Source organism: Pimephales promelas, chromosome 15 (assembly GCF_988280905.1).
Source record: "Pimephales promelas chromosome 15, fPimPro1.hap1.1, whole genome shotgun sequence".
Lineage (NCBI taxonomy): Eukaryota > Metazoa > Chordata > Actinopteri > Cypriniformes > Leuciscidae > Pimephales > Pimephales promelas.
Genome location: NC_142783.1, coordinates 14,459,975 through 14,470,501, shown reverse-complemented (window position 1 = coordinate 14,470,501; position 10,527 = coordinate 14,459,975). Strand labels below are relative to the sequence as shown.

At 40.2% G+C, this 10,527-nt stretch overlaps 1 long non-coding RNA gene across 1 annotated transcript; it reads left to right on the top strand.

Annotated features, from left to right (window-relative positions):
* Positions 1 to 3,973: 3,973 nt before the first annotated feature.
* LOC148973499 (uncharacterized) lies at positions 3,974 to 5,592 on the top strand. The gene is made up of 4 exons (XR_016146665.1): positions 3,974 to 4,329; positions 4,907 to 4,981; positions 5,117 to 5,190; positions 5,272 to 5,592. It is a non-coding gene; the product is annotated as an uncharacterized LOC148973499 (long non-coding RNA).
* Positions 5,593 to 10,527: the final 4,935 nt, after the last annotated feature.

The following is a 10,527-nucleotide window of genomic DNA, read 5'->3' as shown; positions in this document are numbered from 1 at the left end:
TGCAAAAATGGAGGCTCTAGCCCCTTCCAGAGTTGAGATATCGAAACTCAAAAATTCGGCCCGAAAAAAAAAACGACAGTGGTACCCCTTACGTTTTTTTTGGGGGGGTGAAAAATTAAGTTTCTCCAATCTTCCCAAAACTCTGGATTCTGATAGAGGGCCATGAGACTTAGATCTGAGTGCAAAAATGGAGGCTCTAGCTCCTTCCAGAGCTGAGATATCGAAACTCAAAAATTCGGCCCGAAAAAAAAACGGCAGTGGTACCCCTTACGTTTTTTTTTTTTGGGCGAAAAATTAAGTTTCTCCAATCTTCCCAAAACTCTGGATTCTGATAGAGGGCCATGAGACTTAGACCTGAGTGCAAAAATGGAGGCTCTAGCTCCTTCCAGAGCTGAGATATCGAAACTCAAAAATTCGGCCCGAAAAAAAACGACAGTGGTACCCCTTACGTTTTTTTTTTTTTGGGCGAAAAATTAAGTTTCTCCAATCTTCCCAAAACTCTGGATTCTGATAGAGGGCCATGAGACTTAGACCTGAGTGCAAAAATGGAGGCTCTAGCCCCTTCCAGAGCTGAGATATCGAAACTCAAAAATTCGGCCCGAAAAAAAAAACGACAGTGGTACCCCTTACGTTTTTTTTTTGGGGTGAAAAATTAAGTTCCTCCAATCTTCCCAAAACTCTGGATTCTGATAGAGGGCCATGAGACTTAGACCTGAGTGCAAAAATGGAGGCTCTAGCCCCTTCCAGAGATGAGATATCGAAACTCAAAAATTCGGCCCGAAAAAAAAACGACAGTGGTACCCCTTACGTTTTTTTTTTTTGGGCGAAAAATTAAGTTTCTCCAATCTTCCCAAAACTCTGGATTCTGATAGAGGGCCATGAGACTTAGACCTGAGTGCAAAAATTGAGGCTCTAGCCCCTTCCAGAGTTGAGATATCGAAACTCAAAAATTCGGCCCGAAAAAAAAAACGACAGTGGTACCCCTTACGTTTTTTTTTTGGGCGAAAAATTAAGTTTCTCCAATCTTCCCAAAACTCTGGATTCTGATAGAGGGCCATGAGACTTAGACCTGAGTGCAAAAATGGAGGCTCTAGCCCCTTCCAGAGCTGAGATATCAAAACTCAAAAATTCGGCCCGAAAAAAAAAACGACAGTGGTACCCCTTACGTTTTTTTTTTTTGGGCGAAAAATTAAGTTTCTCCAATCTTCCCAAAACTCTGGATTCTGATAGAGGGCCATGAGACTTAGACCTGAGTGCAAAAATTGAGGCTCTAGCCCCTTCCAGAGTTGAGATATCGAAACTCAAAAATTCGGCCCGAAAAAAAAAACGACAGTGGTACCCCTTACGTTTTTTTTTTGGGCGAAAAATTAAGTTCCTCCAATCTTCCCAAAACTCTGGATTCTGATAGAGGGCCATGAGACTTAGACCTGAGTGCAAAAATGGAGGCTCTAGCTCCTTCCAGAGCTGAGATATCGAAACTCAAAAATTCGGCCCGAAAAAAAAACGACAGTGGTACCCCTTACGTTTTTTTTTTTTTGGGCGAAAAATTCAGTTTCTCCAATCTTCCCAAAACTCTGGATTCTGATAGAGGGCCATGAGACTTAGACCTGAGTGCAAAAATGGAGGCTCTAGCCCCTTCCAGAGCTGAGATATCGAAACTCAAAAATTCGGCCCGAAAAAAAAAACGACAGTGGTACCCCTTACGTTTTTTTTTGGGGTGAAAAATTAAGTTTCTCCAATCTTCCCAAAACTCTGGATTCTGATAGAGGGCCATGAGACTTAGACCTGAGTGCAAAAATGGAGGCTCTAGCCCCTTCCAGAGATGAGATATCGAAACTCAAAAATTCGGCCCGAAAAAAAAAACGACAGTGGTACCCCTTACGGTTTTTTTTTTGGGCGAAAAATTAAGTTCCTCCAATCTTCCCAAAACTCTGGATTCTGATAGAGGGCCATGAGACTTAGACCTGAGTGCAAAAATGGAGGCTCTAGCCCCTTCCAGAGCTGAGATATCAAAACTCAAAAATTCGGCCCGAAAAAAAAACGACAGTGGTACCCCTTACGTTTTTTTTTTTTGGGTGAAAAATTAAGTTTCTCCAATCTTCCCAAAACTCTGGATTCTGATAGAGGGCCATGAGACTTAGACCTGAGTGCAAAAATGGAGGCTCTAGCCCCTTCCAGAGTTGAGATATCGAAACTCAAAAATTCGGCCCGAAAAAAAAAACGACAGTGGTACCCCTTACGTTTTTTTTTTTGGGCGAAAAATTAAGTTTCTCCAATCTTCCCAAAACTCTGGATTCTGATAGAGGGCCATGAAACTTAGACCTGAGTGCAAAAATGGAGGCTCTAGCCCCTTCCAGAGTTGAGATATTGAAACTCAAAAATTCGGCCCGAAAAAAAACCCGACAGTGGTACCCCTTACGTTTTTTTTTTTTTGGGCGAAAAATTAAGTTCCTCCAATCTTCCCAAAACTCTGGATTCTGATAGAGGGCCATGAGACTTAGACCTGAGTGCAAAAATGGAGGCTCTAGCCCCTTCCAGAGCTGAGATATCAAAACTCAAAAATTCGGCCCGAAAAAAAAACGACAGTGGTACCCCTTACGTTTTTTTTTTTTGGGCGAAAAATTAAGTTTCTCCAATCTTCCCAAAACTCTGGATTCTGATAGAGGGCCATGAGACTTAGACCTGAGTGCAAAAATGGAGGCTCTAGCCCCTTCCAGAGTTGAGATATCGAAACTCAAAAATTCGGCCCGAAAAAAAAAACGACAGTGGTACCCCTTACGTTTTTTTTTTTGGGCGAAAAATTAAGTTCCTCCAATCTTCCCAAAACTCTGGATTCTGACAGAGGGCCATGAGACTTAGACCTGAGTGCAAAAATGGAGGCTCTAGCTCCTTCCAGAGCTGAGATATCGAAACTCAAAAATTCGGCCCGAAAAAAAAACGACAGTGGTACCCCTTACGTTTTTTTTTTTGGGCGAAAAATTAAGTTTCTCCAATCTTCCCAAAACTCTGGATTCTGATAGAGGGCCATAAGACTTAGACCTGAGTGCAAAAATGGAGGCTCTAGCCCCTTCCAGAGCTGAGATATCGAAACTCAAAAATTCGGCCCGAAAAAAAAAACGACAGTGGTACCCCTTACGTTTTTTTTTTTTTTTGGCGAAAAATTAAGTTTCTCCAATTTTCCCAAAACTCTGGATTCTGATAGAGGGCCATGAGACTTAGACCTGAGTGCAAAAATGGAGGCTCTAGCCCCTTCCAGAGCTGAGATATCAAAACTCAAAAATTCGGCCCGAAAAAAAAACGACAGTGGTACCCCTTACGTTTTTTTTTTTTGGGCGAAAAATTAAGTTTCTCCAATCTTCCCAAAACTCTGGATTCTGATAGAGGGCCATGAGACTTAGACCTGAGTGCAAAAATGGAGGCTCTAGCCCCTTCCAGAGTTGAGATATCGAAACTCAAAAATTCGGCCCGAAAAAAAAAACGACAGTGGTACCCCTTACGTTTTTTTTTTTGGGCGAAAAATTAAGTTCCTCCAATCTTCCCAAACCTCTGGATTCTGATAGAGGGCCATGAGACTTAGACCTGAGTGCAAAAATGGAGGCTCTAGCTCCTTCCAGAGCTGAGATATCGAAACTCAAAAATTCGGCCCGAAAAAAAAACGACAGTGGTACCCCTTACGTTTTTTTTTTTTGGGCGAAAAATTAAGTTTCTCCAATCTTCCCAAAACTCTGGATTCTGATAGAGGGCCATGAGACTTAGACCTGAGTGCAAAAATGGAGGCTCTAGCCCCTTCCAGAGCTGAGATATCGCAACTCAAAAATTCGGCCCGAAAAAAAAAACGACAGTGGTACCCCTTACGGTTTTTTTTGGGGGTGAAAAATTAAGTTTCTCCAATCTTCCCAAAACTCTGGATTCTGATAGAGGGCCATGAGACATGGGCTGCGTCCGAAACCGCATACTTCCCTACTATATAGTATGGAAAAAGCAGTAGGCGAGCGAATAAGTATGTCCGAATCCTTAGTATCCATAAAAGAGTAGGCGAGAATTACCAGAGTGACGTACTAATTATCGCGAGATTCGGGCATACGTATACTTATAGTACGTCCGAATATTCCTACTTTCGTACTATATAGTAGGGGGAAACAGTATTTGAAAGGAGTAGTATGTCCGAAACCTCAGTACTCATAAAAGAGTAGGCGAGAAGTTCCCGGATGATCTCCTGCTTTCGCCCCGATTTTTGAGTGTTCATCCGATGGATACTCTTCTATCCCAGGAGGCCACGGGAGAGCATACGTCATTATCAACATCGGAGATCAGCAGGGGTTTTCAAATGTGAGTAAACACGGTTTCTTGTGTTTAAATCGTATGTGTTAAACTACTATAGAGTAAACGTTTTAACTGTTGAAGGTCTAAAGGACTTAGACAGTATAGTATAGTTGTGATTTTGCTGTAAACACATGTTTTATTAGTTAGTTAAACAGGGGAGCTCCAGTAAGTAGGCTACACGTAAGTTTCTAAAATGGATTTACATAACCATATAACGTTACATCTTAAATACGCTTATTTAAAATGTCTATTTACATCTGAAATGAAAATATTGTTTAAGTATTGCAGATGAGCACATCCCAACATGAAAAATACATCTGAGTGATGTAACGTTATGTGTGCTATTAATATGAAGGATAATTCACTGTTGTCAACAACACTACTTACATTAGACAAATGTACTGTAAATAAGGTAAATAAACAAATCTATAAAGTAACTAAATATGTTATATTTAATTTGTCCCTTATTAGTGTTGATATATTGAGGAACATTTAAGTTGGATTAAAAGTGAGTTAACACATCAACCTCAGCATGTAAATTCAGTGTTGAACTCGTAATGTGAATCTTGTCTGTATGTTACAGGGACAGAAGAACACGCGTGTGTTTATCTGCTGGAGAGAGGCTCATGATGCTGAATGCTGTCATGAAAGGCTCTGAGTGAGTATACTACAGAAATGGATAACAAAATCTATTCAATCTTAAATTGTAGTTTATTTGAATTATTGTACAAATTTCAAGTAGAGAAATTACAACACTTTTCTGATTCTTGATTTCTGTGCATTTGCTGCATAGCTTTTGTGGTGGAGCAAGACCTGCAAGGAAAGATGATGGCAGCATTTGTTTTAGGGATTTTACTCAAATATAAAGTAAGGTTATTTTTAATACATAAATCAAATGACATTGTGTTAAAATTACTGCTTTTGTATAATGTTTGTGCATTTTTGTAGGATCTGAAATGTCTGCAGACTGGTGTGAGCACTGAGGATGAGGAGCCTAGAGCTGCATCCTGGAAGTGGTGCCATGGATGAGTCCCTCCATCTCTCCACCTGCCCTTACAAGACCCTCTATCTCTCCACCTGCCCTTATTGCCTCAGATTGTGAAGCGCAGCGCAGCAACAAGCTCCGGGACGAAGGCACAGTCCCCTCTGGTGAATTCATCAGAATAAAGCCGCAGAATGGGAACCGCTGTGTTGAGACGGCATTAGGATGTGGTGTTCAGCCCTGTAAATACATGTTTGTAGTTTGAATAAAGCTTTGTTTCATGTGTTGTTGACTTGTATAATGCATTTGTTTATTGTGATGGTTACTTTTATTTGTTCTTTTACTCATTTATTCATTTTTATTATTGTTGTCAGTATATAAAATTGAATTATTTAATTAATGTATCCATTAATTCATCGATTGACTGATAATTGAGATGTTTCACTGCATTTATGAATATAAATTTATTCATGCATAACTGTCATATGACAAAACAAATTACATTTTGCTTGTTATATTAAATTATATTTTTAGTATATAAAAAAGTTATATAATTAAGTATTGGTCAGCATTTAATATTATTATTTTGTTTAAGTTTTGGGGTGGGCTAACAATGCAATTCATTCTGAGGTAATATTAATTTTTAAGGAGTGATACTTACATTTTTCGAGTATAAAATCAACAGTTTTCTCCAAAAGAGATCTTCGAGCAGCTGCCCGTCTCCTTTGTGCAGACGTTACAAACGCAGAGGAAAACTGTTCTAGGTTGTGCTGTCGAGTCACTGATGTTATGAAGTGTTAGTACACCTGTCACTCATAATTTAAACTTATAAACGTATTACATACAAGATCATGGAAAGATACCATAATAGTCATAATGACAAAACAGAAAACATAAAGATCATTGGTTTGTTTACATCATAATACAGGAAAAAGGAACAATAACAAGGCTAAATATCTTTAAATAGTTCTTCATAATACATGAAAAATGTTGTTGTTTTGTTGTTATAGGTCTGAGGGATGAAACGAGGTAAATTCATCAAGAAAAGGAGGAAAACTTAAAGGAGAAAGGTTTTGGGTATAAAATAAAGAAATTAACAACATATATTCAAGAGGTGACGATTTGGGGGTTTCTTAATAAAAAAAAATATCAGCTGTTTCTTCAACAATACCACAACAAAATGAGAAAGTTTCATCAATGTCAAGATATTTATAGATAGAAGAATTAAACGTGTCGCTGTTCATTTCTTTGCGCTTGTGATATGATAATAACACGTCGTAGTAGGTCACATGATAACGTCAACATGGCAGATGTCCGGTTCTCATTCATACTCAACGAGATTTGGCTATAAAGTACCTACTCTTTTAGCGCTCGTTGAGTAAGTACTTATTGAAATTAAGTACCTACTCATTGAGTATGCGGTTTTGGACGCAGCCTTAGACCTGAGTGCAAAAATGGAGGCTCTAGCCCCTTCCAGAGATGGGAAAAAAAAAACGACAGTGGTACCCCTTACGTTTTTTTTTTTTGGGCGAAAAATTAAGTTTCTCCAATCTTCCCAAAACTCTGGATTCTGATAGAGGGCCATGAGACTTAGACCTGAGTGCAAAAATGGAGGCTCTAGCCCCTTCCAGAGTTGAGATATCGAAACTCAAAAATTCGGCCCGAAAAAAAAAACGACAGTGGTACCCCTTACGTTTTTTTTTTTTTGGGCGAAAAATTAAGTTTCTCCAATCTTCCCAAAACTCTGGATTCTGATAGAGGGCCATGAGACTTAGACCTGAGTGCAAAAATTGAGGCTCTAGCCCCTTCCAGAGTTGAGATATCGAAACTCAAAAATTCGGCCCGAAAAAAAAAACGACAGTGGTACCCCTTACGTTTTTTTTTTGGGCGAAAAATTAAGTTCCTCCAATCTTCCCAAAACTCTGGATTCTGATAGAGGGCCATGAGACTTAGACCTGAGTGCAAAAATGGAGGCTCTAGCTCCTTCCAGAGCTGAGATATCGAAACTCAAAAATTCGGCCCGAAAAAAAAACGACAGTGGTACCCCTTACGTTTTTTTTTTTTGGGCGAAAAATTCAGTTTCTCCAATCTTCCCAAAACTCTGGATTCTGATAGAGGGCCATGAGACTTAGACCTGAGTGCAAAAATGGAGGCTCTAGCCCCTTCCAGAGCTGAGATATCGAAACTCAAAAATTCGGCCCGAAAAAAAAAACGACAGTGGTACCCCTTACGTTTTTTTTTGGGGTGAAAAATTAAGTTTCTCCAATCTTCCCAAAACTCTGGATTCTGATAGAGGGCCATGAGACTTAGACCTGAGTGCAAAAATGGAGGCTCTAGCCCCTTCCAGAGATGAGATATCGAAACTCAAAAATTCGGCCCGAAAAAAAAAACGACAGTGGTACCCCTTACGTTTTTTTTTTTTTGGGCGAAAAATTAAGTTTCTTCAATCTTCCCAAAACTCTGGATTCTGATAGAGGGCCATGAGACTTAGACCTGAGTGCAAAAATGGAGGCTCTAGCCCCTTCCAGAGCTGAGATATCAAAACTCAAAAATTCGGCCCGAAAAAAAAACGACAGTGGTACCCCTTACGGTTTTTTTTTTTTTGGGCGAAAAATTAAGTTTCTCCAATCTTCCCAAAACTCTGAATTCTGATAGAGGGCCATGAGACTTAGACCTGAGTGCAAAAATGGAGGCTCTAGCCCCTTCCAGAGTTGAGATATCGAAACTCAAAAATTCGGCCCAAAAAAAAAAACGACAGTGGTACCCCTTACGTTTTTTTTTTTGGGCGAAAAATTAAGTTCCTCCAATCTTCCCAAAACTCTGGATTCTGATAGAGGGCCATGAGACTTAGACCTGAGTGCAAAAATGGAGGCTCTAGCCCCTTCCAGAGCTGAGATATCGAAACTCAAAAATTCGGCCCGAAAAAAAAACGACAGTGGTACCCCTTACGTTTTTTTTTTTTTGGGCGAAAAATTAAGTTTCTCCAATCTTCCCAAAACTCTGGATTCTGATAGAGGGCCATGAGACTTAGACCTGAGTGCAAAAATGGAGGCTCTAGCCCCTTCCAGAGTTGAGATATCGAAACTCAAAAATTCGGCCCGAAAAAAAAACCGACAGTGGTACCCCTTACGGTTTTTTTTTTGGGCGAAAAATTAAGTTCCTCCAATCTTCCCAAAACTCTGGATTCTGATAGAGGGCCATGAGACTTAGACCTGAGTGCAAAAATGGAGGCTCTAGCCCCTTCCAGAGCTGAGATATCAAAACTCAAAAATTCGGCCCGAAAAAAAAACGACAGTGGTACCCCTTACGTTTTTTTTTTTTTGGGTGAAAAATTAAGTTTCTCCAATCTTCCCAAAACTCTGGATTCTGATAGAGGGCCATGAGACTTAGACCTGAGTGCAAAAATGGAGGCTCTAGCCCCTTCCAGAGTTGAGATATCGAAACTCAAAAATTCGGCCCGAAAAAAAAAACGACAGTGGTACCCCTTACGTTTTTTTTTTTGGGCGAAAAATTAAGTTTCTCCAATCTTCCCAAAACTCTGGATTCTGATAGAGGGCCATGAAACTTAGACCTGAGTGCAAAAATGGAGGCTCTAGCCCCTTCCAGAGTTGAGATATTGAAACTCAAAAATTCGGCCCGAAAAAAAACCCGACAGTGGTACCCCTTACGTTTTTTTTTTTTGGGCGAAAAATTAAGTTCCTCCAATCTTCCCAAAACTCTGGATTCTGATAGAGGGCCATGAGACTTAGACCTGAGTGCAAAAATGGAGGCTCTAGCCCCTTCCAGAGCTGAGATATCAAAACTCAAAAATTCGGCCCGAAAAAAAAACGACAGTGGTACCCCTTACGTTTTTTTTTTTTGGGCGAAAAATTAAGTTTCTCCAATCTTCCCAAAACTCTGGATTCTGATAGAGGGCCATGAGACTTAGACCTGAGTGCAAAAATGGAGGCTCTAGCCCCTTCCAGAGTTGAGATATCGAAACTCAAAAATTCGGCCCGAAAAAAAAAACGACAGTGGTACCCCTTACGTTTTTTTTTTTGGGCGAAAAATTAAGTTCCTCCAATCTTCCCAAAACTCTGGATTCTGACAGAGGGCCATGAGACTTAGACCTGAGTGCAAAAATGGAGGCTCTAGCTCCTTCCAGAGCTGAGATATCGAAACTCAAAAATTCGGCCCGAAAAAAAAACGACAGTGGTACCCCTTACGTTTTTTTTTTGGGCGAAAAATTAAGTTTCTCCAATCTTCCCAAAACTCTGGATTCTGATAGAGGGCCATAAGACTTAGACCTGAGTGCAAAAATGGAGGCTCTAGCCCCTTCCAGAGCTGAGATATCGAAACTCAAAAATTCGGCCCGAAAAAAAAAACGACAGTGGTACCCCTTACGTTTTTTTTTTTTTTTGGCGAAAAATTAAGTTTCTCCAATTTTCCCAAAACTCTGGATTCTGATAGAGGGCCATGAGACTTAGACCTGAGTGCAAAAATGGAGGCTCTAGCCCCTTCCAGAGCTGAGATATCAAAACTCAAAAATTCGGCCCGAAAAAAAAACGACAGTGGTACCCCTTACGTTTTTTTTTTTTGGGCGAAAAATTAAGTTTCTCCAATCTTCCCAAAACTCTGGATTCTGATAGAGGGCCATGAGACTTAGACCTGAGTGCAAAAATGGAGGCTCTAGCCCCTTCCAGAGTTGAGATATCGAAACTCAAAAATTCGGCCCGAAAAAAAAAACGACAGTGGTACCCCTTACGTTTTTTTTTTTGGGCGAAAAATTAAGTTCCTCCAATCTTCCCAAACCTCTGGATTCTGATAGAGGGCCATGAGACTTAGACCTGAGTGCAAAAATGGAGGCTCTAGCTCCTTCCAGAGCTGAGATATCGAAACTCAAAAATTCGGCCCGAAAAAAAAACGACAGTGGTACCCCTTACGTTTTTTTTTTTTGGGCGAAAAATTAAGTTTCTCCAATCTTCCCAAAACTCTGGATTCTGATAGAGGGCCATGAGACTTAGACCTGAGTGCAAAAATGGAGGCTCTAGCCCCTTCCAGAGCTGAGATATCGCAACTCAAAAATTCGGCCCGAAAAAAAAAACGACAGTGGTACCCCTTACGGTTTTTTTTGGGGGTGAAAAATTAAGTTTCTCCAATCTTCCCAAAACTCTGGATTCTGATAGAGGGCCATTAGACATGGGCTGCGTCCGAAACCGCATACTTCCCTACTATATAGTATG